This window comes from Diabrotica virgifera, chromosome 3 (assembly GCF_917563875.1).
Source record: "Diabrotica virgifera virgifera chromosome 3, PGI_DIABVI_V3a".
In the NCBI taxonomy this organism is placed as follows: Eukaryota; Metazoa; Arthropoda; class Insecta; order Coleoptera; family Chrysomelidae; genus Diabrotica; species Diabrotica virgifera.
The window spans coordinates 131,567,354-131,590,223 of NC_065445.1; the positions used below are offsets into that span (position 1 = coordinate 131,567,354).

At 33.9% G+C, this 22,870-nt stretch overlaps 1 protein-coding gene across 1 annotated transcript in view; it reads right to left on the reverse strand.

Annotated features, from left to right (window-relative positions):
• Window positions 1-1,937: 1,937 nt before the first annotated feature.
• Window positions 1,938-22,870, reverse strand: part of LOC126881317 (uncharacterized) — a 261,916-nt gene continuing 240,983 nt past the window's right edge. Inside the window, exon 2 of the mRNA XM_050645539.1 lies at window positions 1,938-2,144. The gene's annotated coding sequence lies outside the window, so the exon portion shown is untranslated. The remainder of the gene's footprint in view (window positions 2,145-22,870) is intronic.

Below are 22,870 nucleotides of genomic sequence, written 5' to 3' on the forward strand. Positions count from 1 at the left end.
TTCTTTATTTGAAACTTGCACATTTACAATCTACTCTGTACAAAGGAGTATTAAGTAAAACTAATAAATTATGTAATGTTTTGCAGGTGTTGTCGGCCAGTGCTGGTTCACCTTATTTACCACTGTATTCACTGAATTCACTAACACAAGTGTCACTCACTCAAGTCTTCTGGCCACTGTCTCTAGCTATTAACAAATTTTCATATTAATCAACTTTTTTTTGGTACGCGGGATCCAGGTCGATTTGAAATACAGTCGTGTCACGTGCAAAAGAAACGGGCACACAAATATATATTACAAACAAAAAAATATGTTACAAACAAAATCGTTTATCAAAAGCGTGTCTAAAAGCGCATCTATAACCATACATAAGCATAATAAATACATATAGTCCATTCTTTCTCGGTTTTTGCTCTAAATTTTAAAGAACCGCTTGGATTGACATGAAATTTGGCATACGTATAGCTTACATGTCAAAGAAAAAAAGGGATATTGTGCCAATGTGTGCTTTTGCCCTGGGGGTGACTTTCACCCCCTCTTGGGGGTGAAAAAATAGATGTCCAAAATAAGTCCGGAAATGGGTAAACTGACTAATTTTAAGTAACTTTTGTTCTATAGAGCTTTTTCGCCAAGTAAACACTTTTCGAGTTATTTGCGAGTGAATATATTCATTTTTCAACAAAATAACCACATTTTTAGACGGTTTTTCGCAAATAATTCAAAAAGTAAGTATTTTGTCGAAAAAAACGTTCTTAGCAAAAATATAGCTTATAAAAAAGTAAAAAAAAAATGGTGTACGCGTTAGGTCTCTGGATCTCGTAGAACCAGAGTTATAGCCAATGAAAAATAGATTCATATTCACCAAATTTCAAATAGAATATTTCGACGTGAAATATCCAAAAAATTAAACACTTTTTGGGGAAAACCCATTTTAACTTTTTTAAAGTGTTTAAAAAAGCTTTATTTCTGTTTTTACAAAAAGTTTCTAGCATTAAATTTAAGCAAGTTACGCTCAAAATAAAGTTGGTCCCTTTTGTCTTTGCAAAAAAAAATCGGGAAGACCACCCCCTAATTAGCAACTTAAATGAAATTAATCGTTACCGCTCCACAAATTATTTTACTTATGTTGTGTTTATATTTATAATCTGTAAGTTTCATCGATTCAAAGTGCTTATTTTTGAAAAAATTTGGTTTCAAAATAAAATTTTTAAAAATTTAAATTTTGAAAATATGTTTTTTTCAAAATAACTTAAAAATTGTTATACTAAAAATCTCGAAAAACAAAAAAAAGTCAGATTTGCTTTTCTGAATATCATGTATTTTTTTGTTTTTCTGTTAGACAAAAATTGATTAAGATTTGGTGTTTCTAAATTTGCATACATTCGTGATCAGTGGCTCGTTCAACCCCTTTTTACTTCAGCCCTTTCAATAAGAAGGGCTTTGAACCGATGAAACTTACAGATCATATAAACAATATATACACGAGTCAAGAAACTTGTGAAGTCGTAACGATTAAGTTCATTTAAGAAACTAATTAGGGGGTGATTTTCTCGATTTTTTTACCAAAACCAAAAGGGACTAACTTTATTTTGAGCGTAACTTGTTTAATTTTGATGCTAGAATTTTTTTTTTATAAAACAAAAATGAAGCTTTTTTTAAACACTTTAAATAATTTGTAATGAGTTTTCCCCGAAATGTGCTTCATTTTTGGTTATTTCACGTTAAATTATTCCATTTGGAATTTGACCAATATGAACCTATTTTTCATTAGCTATAACTCTGCTTCTACTAGGTGTAGAGACGTGATATATGTATACACCATTTTTTAAAAATTTTTATAGGCTATATTTTTGCTAAGAATGTTTTTCCGACAAAATACTTACTATTTTAGTTATTTGCGAAAAACCGTCTAAAAGCGTAGTTATTTTGTTGAAAAAATGAACATATTCACTGCCAAATAACTCGAAAAGTATTGACTTAGTGAAAAAACTCTATAGAACAAAAGTTACTTAAAATTAGCCAGTTTATCCATTTCCTGACTTTCTTTGGACGAATATTTTTTCACCCCCAAGAGGGGGTGAAAACCACCCCCAGAGCAAAAGCACATATCGGCACAATATCACTTTTTTTCTTTGACTTGTTAGCTATGTGTATGCCAAATTTCATGTCATTCCAAGCGGTACTTTAAAATTTAGAGATTTTGCAATTGCAATATTTTACCGTTAAAGAACGGACTAGGGAACAATATTATAACAGAGCAACCATCGAGTAATAAAAAATACTTTTTATTACTTAATGAGAGCAACTTAACAAGCACTTATCTAAATTCTCGGAAAGTATCCTATTGCCGTATCGTACTCTCTTAACAAATCATAAATGTTCAGAATTTGAAAAAATCGCATATGGACCACGTAGATAAAAATATCTTAAAATCCGAAAGCCGCCAGCCACTTTGAATTAAAAAGCATTCTCGAACCTCGGAAACTCGGAACTACTTTATGACTACAGCTGCAAAAGGGCAGTTCATATAATAAACAACATTTTCTGGCATTTTTGTTTAGACTGTTTGGAATATTAGAGTTCATAGAAATATCTGAATCATTACTATTTAATTTTTTGAATTTATTTTCGTTTTAAAAAAGTACTATCATCAGTGGCCTGCTTTTGGCCGCCCCTATAATCGGCCGCCCGTGTGCGATGCACACTTTGCACACATGGTAGCGGCGGCCCTGAAGATGAATACCTAAATATTTGACTTCGGTCTTCATTGGGATAACTTGGTGGTTTATTGTAACATGTGGACAATTTACATGTCTGTTCGTAAATGTTATGTTAGCCGATTTTTCGTGGTTTACTTTGATTTTTCATATTTTGCAGCCAGTTTTGTAATCGATCTAAATGTGTTTGTAGCTTGTTAGAGGCCACTACTGGATCATGGTCAAGCGCAATTATTGCTGTATCATCGGCAAACGTGGCGATAGTTGTTTCGTTCGTAGTTGGTATATCAGCAGTGTATAATATGTACAAAAATGGTCCCAAGACACTGCCTTGAGGTACTCCTGCCTTTATGAGTTGGTAGCTTCTGTTATCTTTTTCCATTTTGACATCGAAATGTCTGTTGGAAAGGTATGATTTTAGAAGTAAGTAAATCTGACTCGGCATGTTTGTTTTTAGTTTGTATAACAGCCCTTGATGCCAAACCTTATCAAAGGCTTGCTGAATATCTAGAAATGCTGCCGTGCAAATGTTTTTGTTTTCTAAACCGTCTCTGATTAAATTTACTATCCTATGGCATTGCTGAGTTGTGGTGTGATTTTCCCTAAAGCCAAATTGATGATTTGATATTAAATTATTAATTGAGTTTATACTATTTTAGTCTAGTCGGGTTAGACGAAAAACAGGCCTAACCTTGCATTAGGAGCTGCCCCAAATTTTATTTTTCTAATCTTTAGGGTGGGTCAGTATTAGTATAAATTTAAAATCTCGACTGAATTCCACCGTTGCGTTAGCCGCCATCTTGATTTTAAACGAGAACTGTTTTTGCTCAATATCTCCGCCATTTTCAATTTTTTGACAAAAAGTGTAGAAACTGAAATTGTTGAAAATATGATTTTATTATATATAAATATTATTTATTATAATTTTTTCGTGGGGTCGATATTTTCCGAGTTATGAGGGGAAAATAGTGACACTTGGAGCATAATTATTGAAGTATTGAATTATCTCGTTTATTATTAGTTTTACAACAAATATGTACCTGTACAAAAATAAAGAGAATCAACTTCTACACAATTTTGATCTCTTTCATTTTTTTGCTAAAATTAATATTTAAGGTAGTACGTATGCGGTAATGGCGCGAGCGTAAGACGATTGATTTTATAGCAATTGTTTTTGTTCAATATCTACGCCATTTTCAACTAAAATTGTTCAAAATATAATTTCCTACAATTTCTTTTTAACAATTTTTTTCATGCGGTTGATATTTTCCGAGTTACATGGAAAAATAGTAAAAAGTGGTGGGGGAAGCATAATTATTGAATTGAATTTTGTATCCGAGCTGCCCCAAATTTTATAATTATTATATCCTTTCTTCTTAGCCTTCTATCGTCCACGTTTGGACATAGGCCTCTCCCAACTCCTTCCATCGGTCTCTATCCTGAGCAACATATTTCCAATTCGTTCCGGCTACTCTTTTAATATCATCAACCCATCTCATCTGTGGTCTTCCTCTCGGTCGTTTACTTTGGTAAGGTCTCCAATGTTGTATCGTGGCATTCCAACGTTGGTCTTTTTGTCTAACAGTGTGGCCTGCAAAGCTCCATTTAAGTTTGGCAACTTTTGTTGTTATGTCCTCGACTTTTGTTTTTGATCTTACCCAGTCGCTCCTCTTTTTATCTGACAGTCGTATACCTAACATTGCTCTTTCCATAGCTCTTTCTGTTGTAGCTAGTTTATTCATATTTGCCTTGGTTAGGGTCCAGGTTTGACACCCATATGTCATGATAGGAAGGATGCACTGGTTGAACACTTTGGTCCTCAAATATTGATGTATTTTGCGGTTCTTAAGTATCCAACCAAGTTTTCCAAATCCTGCCCATGCTAGTCTTGCTCTCCTATTAATTTCCGCACTTTGGTTTTCTTTGTCAAGTTTCAGGATTTGGCATAGGTAGATATATTCCTGGACTTTTTCTATCTCACTGCCATTTATAGTTATGCGTCTGGGGTCATCTGTGTTTGTCATTATTTTTGTTTTCTTCATGTTCATTTTTAGACCGACGTATTGGGAGCTGCCTGCGAGTTCCTCTATCATAATTTGCAGTTCCTCGAATGAGCTCGCTATAATCACAATGTCGTCAGCGAATCTGAGGTGATTTAGCTTCTTGCCATTAACGTTAATGCCATAGGTTGACCAATTTGTCGTTTTGAAGACGTCTTCTAGTGCTAGGTTGAAAAGCTTTGGCGATATTACGTCTCCTTGTCTCACGCCTCTCTTAATAGGGATGGGATTTGTATTTTCGTCTAGTTGTACTATCATAGTTGCATTTTCATATATATTATGTATTAGTTGTCTATATCTCGAATCTATTCTACAATTATTAATAGCTTGTTCTATGGCCCACATCTCGATACTATCAAACGCCTTTTCATAGTCTACGAAGGCAAGAAATACGGGTAGTTGGTATTCATTTGCCTTCTCTATCAATGTTCTCATTGTCAGCAGATGGTCCGATGTACTATATCCTTTGCGGAAGCCAGCCTGTTCCACTGGTTGGTAATTGTCCATTTTGTAGGTCAACCGGTTGTTAATAATTCTCATGAATAGTTTGTATACTTGACTGAGCAACGATATCGGTCTGTAATTCTGTAGGTCACATTTGTCCCCTTTTTTGTGTAAAAGTATTACTAGACTTTCGTTCCAGTCTTTAGGGATCTTGCTATTATGGAGACATTTATTAAATAGCTCTGTTAGTATAGGGATTGTTACTGTCTTGCTTGTTTTCAAGAGCTCGGCAATTATACCGTCCTGTCCTGGAGCTTTATTATTTTTTAGTTCTTTTAAAGCTCTTTCTATTTCGAATCCCTTTATATTTGGTAGTACTTCTGATCCCACGTTTTTTATTTTTCTTTTGACGTTCTCCTTTGTTGATTCATTAGGCTGGCTTTGCGAGCTGTACAAGCTTTTGTAGAAGTCTTCGACTATTTTTGTTATTTTATATTTGTCCTTCTCTTCCTTACTATTGGCGTCTTTAATTTTAATGATTTTTTGAACACCCAATGCGGGTCTTAGACATTTTAAGCCTCTGTTGTTTTCAATGACTCGCTCTATTAAGTTCTCGTTCCATTTTTGTAAGTCGCGTTTTAGTTCTTTTCTAATTGTTTTATTAAGTTCTATGTATTCTTGAGTATGGCGTTTGTTTTGCGTTAGTAGTTGTCGTCTTTCCGTCATCAGTTGTTTAGTTTCGTTGCTTATTTTGTCTTCTTTAGTACTTGTTTTCTTTGCGACCTGTAGTCCGGCTTCGAGAAGGTTCTTATTGATGTTTTTGTTAATTTCGTCAATTTCATCTTGATTATGTGAAGGATCATATTTGAACTTATCCGCTAAGACCTCTCGGAATTGCTCTTCATTTGTTTTTACTTTAAAGGCATCTATTCGCGTTGTTTTTTTAAATATTCTTTTCCTCTCTTCTTTCATGTTAATATTTATTTTTGCTCTAACTATACGATGGTCACTACCCGTTGTTACGTTGTTTATTGTTGTTACGTCTTCGAATATTCTTTTGTTGTTTGAGAGAAAATAGTCTATTTCATTTTTGGTGGTTCCGTTAGGTGCAACCCATGTCCACTTTCTGTTAGGTTTCTTTTTGTAGAAGGTATTCATAATATACATGTTTTCTTGTTCCAGAAATTCCATAAGTTTTTCTCCCCTTGTGTTTCTTGTGCCGAATCCAAAATTTCCAATCTTGCTTTCAGAGTCTTCAATCTTATTCTCTGTTGGTGTCTATAGCTTTTTTAAGATCTTCGTAAAAAGTATTTATTTCTTCATCAGTTGCATTTTCAGTTGGAGCATAAACTTGCACAATCTTTAATTTGGTTTTTGGATTTAGTTTTAAAATCATGTATGTAACCCTGTCTGAGATGCTGTCAATTATTTGAATTTGTGATTTTCTCTTCTTGTTGATTAAGAAACCTACTCCACCGTATGTATAGTCTTCATTGCCTTTATAATAGAGCCTGTTGCCTGAATGTAAGTCCACATACCCTTCACCTCTTCTTTTAACTTCTGATAGTCCCATTATATCCCAATTCATATTCCCTAATTCCTCTTCTAGTTCGTAGAGTTTTTCGTCTTTTGCCATGGAACGGATGTTGTAAGTTGCTATATGGAGTTGTTTGTTGTTCTTCTTTTTCAATGTCGACTTGCCTCCCCCAGAATCCTCGAGGCAGACCGTTATTTCGGTGTGGGACTGTGGAATAAACTTCCTACCCACCTGGGGTATCTTCCGTATATCTGTTGAAACCGACATTTTTGATTTGTGGAGGTTTTGGCCATAACCCACCACGCTGGCCAGACGGGTTGGTGGGTGGGAGGGGATATTAGGGAAGGAATTTGGGGTTTGGATAGGATAATACGGAGGTTGGGGCCTGGTTACCTCTAAATAGGAAATGGAGGAAAAAACCAGGAGCTCGCGTGGGCAGGGGCGCTAAATCCCTGAAGTAAGTCTGCTCTCTATCGGGATCATAGAGGGGTACCTACCCGCTACCACTACCACGAGCTACCACTATTATATCCTTTAGGAGAGATTAATAGTAGGGTAAATTTAAAATCTCGACTGAATTCCGCGGTTGCATTAGTCGCCATATTGATTTTAAATGAAAACTGTTGTTGCTTGATATCTCCGCCATTTTCAACTTTTCGACATAAATGGTGGGAAAGAAAATTGTTGGAAATGCAATTTCCTACAATTTCTTTGGCACAATTTTTTTATACGATCAATATTCTCATGGTTAAGGGGGAAAATAATGGAAGCGGAGGGGAAGCATAATTATTGAATTGTCTCATTTATTATTAAATTTACGACATAATTGTACATAAACAAAAATAAAGAGAATTATATTTTATACAATTTTTGAAACTTCCAATGAAACATCAACCAAACTAAGTATATAAAAGACATAAAAAGACATTATATACATTAAGTTCACTTAATTTTATTAACTAGCGGGTTTTACTGGTTGAATTTGTCTGTCGATATTTTAAGTTTTATGTCAGCTAATATATTGTGATGTTCCAACAATTTTTTTTTAAATTTTGGACCCTGTTGGGGGAATTTTCCCATTTCCCCCCTTGTAGACCCGCCACTGGTTCTCTCGAAAAATTGTAGTAAATCGTAATTGCAACAATTTCAGTTCTTACACTTTTTGTCGAAAAGTTAAAAATGGCGGAGATATTGAACAAAAACAATTGCTACAAAATCAATCAGGTCTTACGCTCGCACCTTTACCACATACGTACTACCTTAAATATTGATTTTATCAAAAAAATGAACGGTATCAAAATTGTACAAAATTTAATTCTCTTCATTTTTGTATAGGTAAATATTTGTTGTAAAACTAATAATAAACGAGGTAATTCAATAATTAAATAATTATGCTACAACTGTCACAATTTTCCCGTCATAACTCGGAAAATATCGACTGCACGAAAAAAATTATAATAAATGAAATTATAGAAAATCGTATTTTCAACAATTTCAGTTTCTACACTTTTTGTCAAAAAATTGAAAATGGCGGAGATATTGAGCAAAAATGGTTCTCGTTTAAAATCAAGATGGCGGCTAACGCAACGGTGGAATTCAGTCGAGATGTTAAATTTGTACTAATATTGACCCTCCCTAAAGATTAGAAAAATAAAATTTGGGGCAGCTCCTAATGCAAGGTCAAATGCTATCCCGACTGGGCTATTTATTCTACTTTGCAGTAGTCGATCAAATATTTTAGAAAGTATAGGCAGCAGGCTTATAGGTCTGTAAGAGGCAGCTTCTGTTGGAGGTTTTCCAGGTTTGGCGATCATGCTAATTTCAGCATATTTCCATTGCGTTGGATAGTAGGAAAGATGAAGAATCCGGTTGTATAAAGTAGTGTGAAACACGATTCTTCTTGGTAAATGTTTGAGAATTTCTCCCACTATTAGATCATAACCTTGAGCTTTATGGGAGTTGATTTTCTTTATCTCTTCCATAATTTCTGATGGAGTAATTGATCTAGCAGATGGTGATAGTTGACAGGGAGCATCTAAATAGTTGTTTATTTCTTCATCTTCGAATAAATCTACTGGTGCAAACACTTTTCCAAGGTGTTCCACAAAAACTCTTGCTTTTTCCTCATTTGATCTAGTCCATGCATTATCGTTCTGTCTTAATGGAGAAGCTGTTACGACGGGTCTTTTTTATTTTTTGGGTCGCTCTTCACAATGAGTGATCACTGGGAGTCAGGTTTTTTATGATATATTCAAAATATGTATTTCTGGATTCTTGAAGTGCTGAATGTACTCTGTGAATCAGTCTATTGAGATTGGTTTTGTCCGCTGGGTTTCTTGTGTGCTGCCAGATTCTGCGTGCTCTACGTTTCTCGGTTACCAACTCCTTAATATATCTAGGAACATCATCTGTCTTTCTGTTATGATGTACAGGTGTTGCTTTCCAGGCCGCGTTTTGCATCAGATTTGTGAAATCGTGAACTGCTGTCTCAATTTCTTCATCTGTTTTTATCCTTACCTTACGTTGAGATTTAGGTTGGTGTTTACGAGTTGGTGGGCAGTCAGTTCGTTTAGAACATAGTCTAGGAGGGGAAACTTTTTGCAGAATTTCACTACTCACATTGATGATGATGGGACTATGATCACAGCTAAGGTCAAATTTTGATTTAATATCACATTGATGGATTGGTATACTTTTGATTATAGCAAAATTTAATAGGTCTGGAATTTTATTTCTATCAGTGGGCCAATAAGTTGGCTCGCCAGTTGATAAATAGTTGAGATTTTTGTATTAAACTGCTCCCAGGAGAAGTTTTTCTTTGGTTGTAATAAGCCTTGAACCCCAGGTAGTTTGTTTTGCATTCCAGTCTCTAGAAATTATGTAATGGGAGCCTAGGGAATCAAAAAGTTCATTATATTCTTCAGTTAAGATCATATGTTGAGGGGGACTGTATAGTGAAGCTATGGTAATATACCATGTTGTGCTCTGTATCTTTACTCTTGCATTTTGTATTTTGTTTGTAATATATGGCTGCAGTTCATAATGTTTAATAGGGTTTTAAATAATTACAGCAGATCCTGCATGAGCTTCACCGTCGGGGTGATTGGCATAATATGTCACATAATTGGGTATATTTTAACTATAGTTCTGTCAGTGCTGTGACTTTCAGAAATCAAAAGTATACCAATCTTGTGCATTTTCAGAAAAATAATAATCTCCTATCTCCTGTATATGATTTGAAAGTCCGTTTGAGTTCCAAGCTGCTATGATAAGTGTATGAGCCATTAGTGTGCAATCTTATTAATAACAGTTGTGAGCATTGTTAAGATCATGCTGTTCTGATTAAGTAGCTGATTGAGCATGCCTCTGAATTGGTTAAGGAAGCTGGTCAAGACGTCTGTTAAATTTTCGTTCTCATTGTGTGTTGACTGCCTGTTGGGATTATTTTGTAATATAGCAGAATAAGTCGGTTTTGTGTTCGGATGATGATTTTGGAATGTAGTATTAATGTTTGGCGTTTGGTAGTTTGGTGTATTGTTTCTTAATTTTGTTGATGGATTTGAGGTGGACCCCTGTTGTTGGTTTTATTGTTAATTAAATCTCGGTACACAGCCCTTAAAATTGGCTGTATGGCCTCCATTACATAAAGCACATGTGGCGGGAGTGTTACGTGGCTTCTGGCAGCTTTTTGAGTCATGTCCACGCCCACATCTTACACAGTTGAATGGTTTTGTGCTGTATGTTTTTGAATGTCCGTACCTCTGGCATCTCATACACTGAACTATAGAACTATTCCATTCTTCGGTCTAGGAGGCTCAACCGTTATTCTTGTGTGGTGTAAATATTGTATATCATATATTTCCTTATTATTAGTTTGAGGCTCCAAGTCTATAAAAAATAAGGGTAGAGGTGCTTTACTTACTCTGTGTAAGACGTTGACTATATTTCTAACTTTGTGTCCCTTGGATTGTAATTAATGTTGTAGGTATATCATTAACTTTTACAGAATGATGGAGTCCTCTAATAAATACTTGGTAGGCACGTTCCTCTTTTAGTTGATAAGTGTGGTGAACTATTCCTTCTTCTCACAAATATTTTACTAGTTTTCTGTAGATGTCTACGGTTTTGGGATATATTTTGACAGTGTTTTCGGATAATGTTCGAGTGTGGAATTCTTCTTCCGCTAAAACGTTTGACAAATTGGTTAACATAGCAGCATAATCAGTAACACCGTATATATGTATATAGGAGGAGGTCTGGATTTTATTACTGCATTATTATTTTCAGATGTACTTTTGTTTGTATCCTCATTTGTGTCAGTAAGGTTATGTAAAGCATCAAATTTGTTTGAAGTAAGTGTGTTTTGTTTATCAGTATTTGTGCTAGCTTTTTTATACCTTTTTCGTTTCTGTTTAATAACATCTTGCCAGGGATGTTTGTCTGTTTCTGGTTTTGGATTTTGCGTTTCATCATCGCTGCTACTTATTGAATAATCGGAGTAATGACTAATGACTGCAATCCAAATCATTCATGTGGTGTGTTGACGATGAAGGTCCTGGTGGAAGTGGAACGTCAGGTGCTATCGGATTCGGCAACAAGGATCTAAAGTTCGAGCGAGTCTCGTAAATTGCACGACTTCGAGCCATGCTTCACGCAACCGTATTTGCGTACTTGTGTTTCGAGTTGCGTGGTCGTGCGGAGTTTAATTTACCAAATTTAAATATAATCGTTTCTACTGATTCATAATATGTATACTATATTATATTAAAGTTTTTAAATATTGTTAAAGTTATTAACATTGTATTTTAATATGTTTTGAGTTGTGTGGTCGTGCTCTGGTCGAGTGGAGTTATAATTTACCAAATTTAAATATACCTAATCGTTTCTACTGATTCATAAAATGTATATTTTAATATAATATATTAAAGTTTTTAAATAGTATTAAAGTTTTTAACATTGTATTTTAATATACTTTGTTTTATTAATAATAATATTACCTAAGTATTGCACCTTGTTCAAAAAAAGTTCAAGAAATACCGCTGTTTTTCCATATGAAAATGCAAAGCAAAATAATACAATTTGCAGAGTTTGTAAATGCTTGTTTTTTGATAAAATAATACAAATTGTATGTAGGTAGGTAGAGTAGCAAAGCGTTGAGTAGTTATATAGCAAAAGTAGCTACGCCATCTGAGACACGATATAAGGATGAAATTAGTTTTATATTTTCTTTTCTCATGGAGCATGCATGATGGAGAGTTTTTTTAAATACGTAACAAAGCATGTTGTTTTGTTATCTATGTTGCAAATATGTTTTTTTTTAATTACAAAATATGTTGTTTTCAATACAAGTAACTAATTGTTGTTATTACAGTAGAACCCCGCAAATCCGAACTAATTGGGGAGACAGTCTGTTCGGATTCCGAAAAGTTCGGATTATCCGAAAGTTAGCCTAACTAATAATTCAAAGCTTTCGTTGTCGTTGATTTTAAGTCGCTGCACCTGTCTCACTCTCTCTCTTCCACATATCTCAGATTTATGTCACTGATGCAGAGCCAGTGTCATTGTTTGTGTTTAGTCGCTAACTCGCTGGCTAGATTTACAATTTGAAGAAGCTCCATTTTTCCACGCTCCATTACAATATGAACTAGAAGTCGTACAACACAGGATGAGAAAACGAAGAAAATAGTGCAATTATAGAATAGACTGAAGCTGACGACAATGGGCACCAAGAATTTACAGATGAAGATATTGTACACTTGATTCAACCTCAAGGCAACCCTAATGAAGATGAAGAAAGCGAGGAAGAAGTTTCCCTGCCATATCTAGTGTCACACGCAGATGCCACTAAAGCTCTGGGTGTGGCTCTACTCTACGTGGAGCAGAACTCTGCTGCGTTACCGGTCGATGGAACGTTTATGCGTAAATGGTTTAAATCGTTGCGTCAATTCGTACACCTCCATGCGTCAGAAAAAAAGTGAGCTAGTCCAAGACCTATTAATCCTAGATTGTCCAGGTTTTACTCTGTATAATAAACATGTTTTTACATGCTTTTTCTGGTTTTACTCTGTATAATAAACATGTTTTTAATTTTGTCTTGAATTTTTTAATTTTTTTCACTTTCTGTTGGTTCGGATTTGCCGAACGTTCGGATTAGCGGGGTTCGGATTTGCGGGGTCCTACTGTATTTACTGAGCATTTAGAATTTTGACTAACGCTCGATTTCATAATAAAGTTAAAGTGTGTGTTACCTTAAAAAAATGCAATTGTCACAGTAAGGTTACAGTACTCAAATTTTCAAACACCTCACCTGACACAGTGTCTCAAGTACGATTGCGCGAAGTCGTGCAATTTACGAGACGCGCCCAGTCTGTAGATCTAAGTGATTCGGCATGCTAGTGTTAGGTTGCAATTTAGTAAATAAATTTGAAGAACAAAAAAATAATTGTTTTTTGCTCAATTTGGGTATTTATTATTTGTATTATACAACTACAAATTGTATATTACAATTTACAAAAATGTAGATATACTAAAAAGAGAATTTACGTTTTTTTATAAAAAGTTAGTAATTGAAGTTGCTAATGCAATAAAGAAGAGAAAATTAGAAATCATCATCATCATCATCATTCAATCTTCGCTTGTCCACTGCTGGAAATAGATCTCCCTCATAATTTTCCATCTGTTACGATATTGTGCATCTTGCATCCAATTCCTATGACAACGTTTTAAATCATGAGTCCAAGGTGTTGGTGGAAGATCTCTGCTTCGGTAGGCATAATCTCTTGGTCTCCATTCCAGTATCCGCTTTGTCCATCTGTTGTCTGTCATTCGAGCCACGTGACCAGCTCAGTGGCGTAGCTGAAGATTGGGGGGCCTACCCGCGACAAAGGTCTTCATTGGCCTTACTTTAATAGGTCTTCATTAGTTAGTGTTAATAGATTTTTTGGGAATAGATATACATGAAAACCTATTCTACATACCTACATTCTTAATCCGGCAAACCTATTGGTAAGTTTTGCAATATTATAATATAATATTTTTATAATATTATAATATAATAATTTTGCAATATTATATAATATAAAGTTTAGGTATTATCTAAATTTACATTGAAACAATAACTATTAACTTCAAAACTTTTTTGCTGTAAGTTATTTTTTCGTTGCAGCTGAGCTCATCGTAAAATTTTTTATACGTTTTATCCGTTTATTTTTGAAATCCGGTATAATACCCCACTCTTCTGCTATTCCTGCTGCTTCTGTTAAAGTTTCGGAAAACGAATTTCTCATTTCTCGAAGATTATCACGAGTTTTTTCAAAAAGTTGAAGGGCGACCGTTAACTCTACCATTTCAGATTGCAAAAGTATTGATGTTAGATCAGCGGTTCTCAAACTTTTTGAGTCATGTACCACCTACAGTTCTTTTTGTTATTTTTGGTACCACATATACAGGGAGTAACAAAAATACAGGTCATAAATTAAATCACATGTTCTGGAACCAAAAATAGTTCGATTGAACCTAACTTACCTTAGTACAAATATGCACACAAAAAAAGTTACAGCCCTTTGAAGTTACAAAATGAAAATCGATTTTTCCGATATATCGAACTATTGGAGATTTTTTAATGAAAATGGACATGTGGCATGACTATGGCAGGGACATCTTAAAAAGAAATTATAGTGACATTTGTGCACCCCATAAAAATTTTATGGGGGTTTTGTTCCCTTAAACCCCCCCAAACTTTTATGTACGTTCCAATTAAATTATTATTGTGGTACCGTTAGTTAAACACAATGTTTTGAAACTTTTTTGCCTCTTAGTATTTTTTAGATATACCAGTTTTAATCGAGATGCGGCTTCTTTTTTTTTTAATATGTTAACATAACAATTTTATGGAGATTTTGCGCCTTTACACCCCCCAAATGTTTGTGTACGTTCCAATTTAACTATTATTGCGGTACCATTAGTTGAAAACAGTGTCTTTAAAACTTTTTTGTCTCTTAGTATTTTTCCGATAAGGCACCTTTTATCGAGATGTGGCTTCTTTTTTAATATGGTTCAAAATATACTTATAAAATCTGTAATTTATAAATAAATTTTCATATTATTATAGGGTCTCTATAATCGTACTTAACAGTATACAAATATGTGGTGGATTTGACAAATATTCAAAATATTTCGATAAAAACTAGTTAGAAAAATTATTAAGAGGCAAAAAAGTTTTAAAAACATTGTGTTTAACTAATGGTGCCACAATGATAATTTAATTGGAACGTACACAAAAGTTTGGGGGGTTTAAAGGAACAAAACCCCCATAAAATTTTTATGAGGTGCAGAATTTTTTTAAAGATTTTCCTGTCATAATAATGCCACATGTCCGTTTTCAATAAGAAAACTCAAATAGTTTTCGATATATTGGAAAAAATCGATTTTTATTTTGTAATTTCAAAGGGCTGTAACTTTTTTTTGTGTGCATATTTGTGCTAGGGTTAGTTAGGTTCAATCGAACTATTTTTGGTTCCAGAATATGTGATTTAATTTATGACCTGTACTTTTGTTACACCCTGTATTTTTAGAGTGTATTATCAAGACTTGCTAAGTACTACTATTTTAATTTTTTTTTGTGTTTTGTATACCACCGCAAGTAATGAATTGTACCACCAGTGGTACATGTACCACAGATTGAGAATCGCTGTGTTAGATTAATACAGTTAAGTATTTTAGATTGAATAGTAATGTTAACGGCAAATTCAAAATTATTCATATCCTCTAATAATGCTTTAGCTTCTAATTTTGCATCGTTTTCTTAGACAGCAATGAATTAAAGCTCGACGAAAACCACAGCAGCATCATGTCTGGATGACCACCGGGTTTTCCATAACCTTTTAAGTGTTGGCAAACTCGATGACTTCAAAGTCATCATAGTACATAGTACATCCCATCTTTTAATACTTGCACTAAAAAAACATAATCTTTTATAGTCTAGGCGCCAAATAGAGCAATAGAGGTCACCGTGTCCTTTTCAATTCCGATGGACAAACTCAACGGTTTCTTATGGACTTTTGGCTGCTGATTACGAATTTCGAGGGTGGATTTCGATCCGAGTGGTCAAAAAATTGTTATAAACATTTTAATTGTTTATAAGGCTATAAATGTTATAAACATTTTAATTGTTTATAAATTTGTACATTAATTGGTTTATAAGTGTTTTTAGTAATAAACATATAAATTTTATACTTTAATTAACATTGATAATAGAAGAACTCAAAAGCAATATTTTGAGCCTAGGAAAGTTTTCGTAGGTTTATTTTTGGCCAAGATATTGATAATTTAATAGCACGCTCTGAGGCTCAAGATCGGCTCACAGTCAAGTAATATCACGGTAAAGACACCGATCGACTGCTCTTGTATTACAGTATTTTGCTCAGGAGGCCTTGCCTATTCTTAATATGTCTGTCAATGTCTACAAATATAACATAACTCTGTCTATTTGTAACAACAAAGTCATTGCTTCTTAATAGTGTAGCAGGTAATTTTAATTTTTTGCAATAATGAATAATTTAACTAATAAAAAATTGTGTATTATATGTCAAAAAAATATCAACATCAAAGTATCTTCTACTGAGAACGGTTGTGCACGTATAATTGAAGCAGCAAATATTCGTACAGATCTTGTATTACATAGATTTAAATCTTTTGGGTAAAAATGGTAAGTTTTTAATATCATTAGATAAACTATATAAATAATTTTTTAATAGGGTTAACAATACTATAAAATATTGTTTAATATATATTTTGAAGTGTATTCAAATATCACGTTGATACATGTTACAAAAATTACACTTACAAGAAAATGGTTGAAAATGTTAATAAGAGATCTATCAACAAAGTTAATTTTAATAACTTATCGTGAAGTAAAACACTCCCTGGTGTAGTTGGTATAATATGATATCAACTACACCAGGGAGTGTTTTACTTCACGTTAAGTTATTTAACTAGAACTAGATGGTATACAACCAACCCTTGGGGAATTATCCCGTTTTATTTTTGATTTTAATAGTGACTTGGACGCTTCAAACAAGTATAACTTTAAAACAAATGAAGATAAAGTAATTTTACAAACTTTGGTTGATAGTTTATTAATTAAGCTTTAAAGTGAGACCTTAAAAAGCTCATTTTCGTGCGTAGAAGCCGAGTTACGATCGATAAAGCGTCGAAAAATACTTAAGTACTTGACTGTGATCTTGCGCCTCATAGCGCGCCATAAAAATATCGATATCTTGGCTAAAAATAAACTTACGAACATTTCCATAAGCTCAAATTGTTCCTTTTGAGTTCTTCTATCATTATTGTTAATTAAAGTATAAGTGTTGATAGCTCAAATTTGCTTGAAATCCTTATAAACAAATTAGTGTACAATTTTTTTATGAGAATTATAACTTCAAACGGGTATAACTTTAAAACAAATAAAGATAAAGTATTTTAGCAAACTTTGTTTGAAAGGCTATTAATTAAGCTTTAAAATTATACCTTCTAAGGTTCATTTACATGTATAGAAGCTGAGTTACGATCCATGAAGCTTTGAACAATACTTATTTTGCAATTTGCATTTTGCACTAATTTTACAATATCTTGAGTTCTAATTGTTGGATTTAAGTTTAGTAAACGTATTTTTCTTTGCTTTTTATTAAGGAACAAATTTTATTTGAAACATTTTATTTTATCTATTTTAGTTTATGAGCCAGAGCCTTCTAAACAATTAAATTGTTTATAACCATTTTTTTACCACTCTAATCAAAATCCACCCTCGAAATTCGCAATCAGCAGCCAAAATTCCATAAAAAACCTTGAGTTTGTCCATCAGAATTGAAAAGGACACAGTGACTTCTCTGGCGCCTAGACTATTAATTATATCCTAAAAAACCAACTCCTGTACACCAGCAACGGCATCATTCAACACTAGGTTCAGATCATGGGATGCACAATGAACATAGGAAGCTGTTTTTTCAATGTCAGTTGTGCGCCTTTGTACGCCTGAATATACACCACTCATAACGCTTGCCACATCAAACCCTTTTCCTTGGCAGTTGTACACTAGTGATGTGGAAAAAGTAACTATTCGTTAGAAAGTACTCGTTACTTACGAATACCGAAAGTAACGATTACAATACAGATAGGCAAATCGTTACTTTGATTACTCTGATTACTTCGTTACTTTGTACCAATCGTATCAGAGCTAGTAACGACTATTGTATCTACTTTGATTACTCTGATTACTTCGTTACTTTGTACCAATCGTATCAGAGCTAGTAACGACTATTGTATCTACTTTGATTACTTTGATTACTCTGATTACTTCGTTACTTCGTACCAATCGTATCAGAGCTAGTAACGATTATTGTATATACTTTGATTACATTGATTACTCTGATTACTTCGTTACTTCGTACCAATCGTATCAGAGCTAGTAACGACTATTGTATCTACTTTGATTACTCTGATTACTTCGTTACTTCATACCAATTGTATTAGAGCGAGTAACGACTATTGTATCTACTTTGATTACTTTGATTACTCTGATTACTTCTTTACTTCATACCAATCGTATCAGAGCGAGTAACGACTATTACATGCTATTACATCTACTTTGATTACTTTGACTACTCTGATTACTTCGTACCAATCGTAACAGAGCGAGTAACGACTATTGTTTCTACTTTGATTACTTTGATTATTCTGATTGCTTCGTACTTCGTGAAGGTCGTTATTATATCGGAATACCTATACAAAATACCTACTTACTGAGAAATACGGTTCTCGATATGATTACCGGTACTCAAATGCAAAAGTAACAAAAGTAATCATAGTAATCAAATCATTTTTATCCCTTAAGTGGTGAAGGTCGTTGTTATATCGGAATACCTACAAACCTACCTACTGAGAAATACGATTCTCGATATGATTACCGTTACTCAAATACAAAGGTAACAAAAGTAATCATAGTAATCAAATCATTTTTATCCCTTAAATTGATCGGTGAAAGTCGTTGTTATATCGGAATACCTATACAAAATAGCTACCTACTGAGAAATACGATTCTAGATATGATTACCGGTACTCAAATACAAAAGTAATCATAGTAATCAAAGTAACGAATACTGTAAATTATTACTTTAATACTGAATACTCGAAAGTAACTATAATCAACATCACTATTGTACACGGAAAGGTGCTTTGATTGTATAAATTTTAAAATTTCATTTATAAGACCTTTTGCACTTTGGTCTAATATGAGATTAAATTCCAAAAAACTTTCAACAACTTCTGCTTTGAAAGGTAAATTATTTTCATTCGCAAGTTATTTTTACATACAGGACAATAAAACTAAGCCGATCGTGTTTTGAAATATCTCGAATGGTATCAAGGGTTGTTGAATAAAAACAACTATTTTAATTTCAGTTTCTCGAGCCAGCAAATTTATAACTTCGGTTTGTATTTGAGGGCTCAAGTAATTTGTTTTTAAGTTATTATTTTTAATCTGTATCGATCAATTTAATCACCAAAAAATACCTTTTTGGGATTCACTTTCATCTAAACTACCATGTCCACGAAACGCTAAATTGCACCCGGAGAGAGTAAGAGTCAATTACCCGCTTCGTTACTTCCTTCCTAATTCCCTAATTTCGATGCTTATTAGGAAAATATATTTTGGTCCCCAATTTAAAGAAAGGAGAAGTGTTAAGCTTGAAGGCTTTAAGAGGCCCCGACGTTGCGGGCCTATCAGCTACGCTACTGGACCAGCTCAGTTCCATCTCAGTGCTGCTATTCTCTCTACTGCGTCAGCCACTCCTGATCTTTGTCGTAGCTGGCATGGCAGTTTGGGATCTTGTCTCGTAGTAAAACGCCCAACATAGTAGGCTCCATCGTCCTTTGAGACACACTGATCTTTTGCACTGTTCTCCTTGTCATGGTCAACCTTTCTGTTCCGTAAGTCAACACTGGCAAAACACACTGATTATAGGTTTTTACCAGATAACAGACAGATAACAGATAGACAAAGCGGATACTGGAATGGAGACCAAGAGATTATGCCTACCGAAGCAGAGATCGTCCACCAACACCTTGGACTCATGATTTAAAACGTTGTCATAGGAATTGGATGCAAGATGCACAAGATCGAAACAGATGGAAAATTATGAGGGAGATCTATTTCCAGCAGTGGACAAGCAAAGATTGAATGATGATCATGATGATGATGATTTCTAATTTTCTCTTCTTTATTGCATTAGCAACTTCAATTACCTACTAACTTTTTATAAAAAACGTAAATTCTTTTTTTAGTATATCTACATTTTTGTAAATTGTAATATACAATTTGTAATTGTATAATACAAACAAGAATAAAAAACCGCTAAACGCCGTAAAAAGGAGTGGCTCATAAAATATTCCAGCTACAAAAGATCTGATATGAATGTTACGTGGCGCGAAAATGGATTTTCGTTTGATGCAAAACAAAATTTTAGTTTTATTTTAAAATATTTTTCCATAATATTTGCTAAATTTGAAGTAAACGCGCCACAAAAGAGTAACTTTGATACAGTTTGAATTTTGAAACTCTTTTGTGGCGCGTTTACTTCAAATTTAGCAAATATTATGAAAAAATATTTTAAAATAAAACTAAAATTTTGTTTTACATCAAATGAAAATCCATTTTCGCGCCACGTAACATTCATATCAGATCTTTTGTAGCTGGAATATTTTATGCGCCACTCCTTTTTACGGTGTTTAGCGGTTTTTTATTCTTGTATCAGGAGTTTTTCAAAGGTATTTATAAATTAAATGTATGAAGTTGAATGCAATGTTCCTCTATTACAGGTCAAGCTTTATAAATTGTCACCTTTGTTGCATTATCTCCCAAATGATCTAGTGTCAATCGAATGTACACTAGATTTTTTTCTATTCGAAATAGATTGAAAAAAAATATATTGAGATGGCCGGTAAATGAAGTCGGATTGCCCGTTGCCGATCAAATTTAGCGTCGTAACCACTACAACTACATAAACCATTTGGGGAATAATCGTTAATTGGATTATACTTTTGTATCTTAATAACTTCTAAACGGCTTAACCGATTTTGATCAGTAAACATGAGTTTGAAACGTATTAACCAGTAGTATCTGATAGATACAAGGTCAAGTATGATAACTGAAGCTATTACAGGAATTATTGAGCTTTCGAAACCGTTTCTCCCACAAAAAATAGATTTTATCATATTTATGAAGCCTATAACCTAAAAATTCGAATTTTCCCGGATGTTAGATTCGTCTTGAGTCCTTCTACAAACGCTAAGTTATTGGCGCAATTCGTACGTTGAAATGTTGAGTAATTGTCGAAAAACCAAAATTTTCAAAGTTTAGTTTTTCAAAAGACTAAGTTTTCACTCTAATGGCATATAGCATATCCCACCAGAATGAAAACAAGTTTTTCAGTTATTCGGCTATACTGAGCCGTGTATATGTCTGATCCTGACGGCTTAGACACCATTTGAAAGCTTAAGTCAACACTATTGATTTGATGTATTTGCGGTTCTCCTGCCTCTTCGTGATCCGAATATATATACCCCCAAAAAGTATGCCGTTTTGTACCTACCAAGTCCTATAGCTGGCTTATGGGTGGTCAAAAGTAACAAACTACACCGGTTCTAAATCGGCCCTGACCCCCTCTTTAAACACAGAGAAAATATCAAATCGGTTTAACTTTCAAACACACATACATACATATCCACAAACATTTTCCCATTTTTAAATAAAAATTGAGTCACATTTCTAAGCTCTATAACTTTTGAATGGTATAACCGATTTTCAAAATTAGACATGCGTTGGAAAGGTAATGATCAGTTCTATTAGAAGCCGCAAAGGTTGGACAAACTTTTTGGGAGTTTTGGTGACGAGAACGAAAAAGAGGCCCTAAATAGGAAGGGCCGTAAAATCTACACCCTTGGACCAAAATCGATGATTGACATATAAATGGGTGAGACTTTTCTGAACTTTAAGATGGGAGTTGGCCCAATTTTCAATTCAGTCAGATTTAGAAAATCGAAAATTTTGTGTATATATAGTGTCGCGTGTAGGGTGGTGTGGGTGTGCGCCAATGGCAAGAACTGCCGTTCTCTGGTAATGATCAGTACTGTTAGAAGCCGCAAAAGTCGGACTTAAATTTTCGAAGTTTTTGGGAGTTTTGGGGACCAGAACGAAAAATAGACCCTAAATAGGAATGGCCGTAAAATCGACACCCTTGGACCAAAATGGATGGTTGACATATGAATGGGTGTCTTTTTCTGAACTTGAAGATGGGAGTTGGCAAAATTTTCAATTCAGTCAGTTTTAGAAAATTTAAAATTTCGTATATATAATAGTGTCGCGTGTAGGGGGGTGTATTTCTGCGCCACTGGCGAGAACTGCCGTTATCTGGTAATCTTTCCGATATAAAACTAACAGCTTCGATAACTAATAAATCGAAAACTATTAATTTTATAAAAAAAATGTATAATGAACATTTTTTGCTTATAATTAATATTTTTACCAGCATTTGCGGTCAAAATATAAAAAAAAAAATTCCACCCTCGAGATGAGGTGGCAACCACCCCATGGTAAAAGCGTCTTTCGGCATCATATAGATTTTGATCCTTGGACTATCCACTACTTATTGTCAAATTTTTAAGCAAATCGATCCATTCTGTAAAAATTGCGAAGTGAAAAATTTCAGTTCCTGGACTAATTATACTTTTGGAGCTCTATAACTTCTGAACGGCTTACCTGATGTTGATCACTAAACATGAATTTAAAACGTATTGACAAGTACTATCTGATGTATCCAAGATCGAGTATGATAACTGAACGTATTACAGGAATTATTGAGCTTGAAAAACCGTTTTTCCCATAAGAAATAGATTTGATCATATTTATGAAGCCTATAAATTAAAAATTCGAATTTTCCCAGATATAAGGTATACACCGTTAGACGCGTCCTGAGTCCTTCTACAAACGCTCAGTTATTGGCGAAATTCGTAGGTTGAAATTTTGAGTAATTGTCGAAAAACCAAAATTTTCAAAGTTT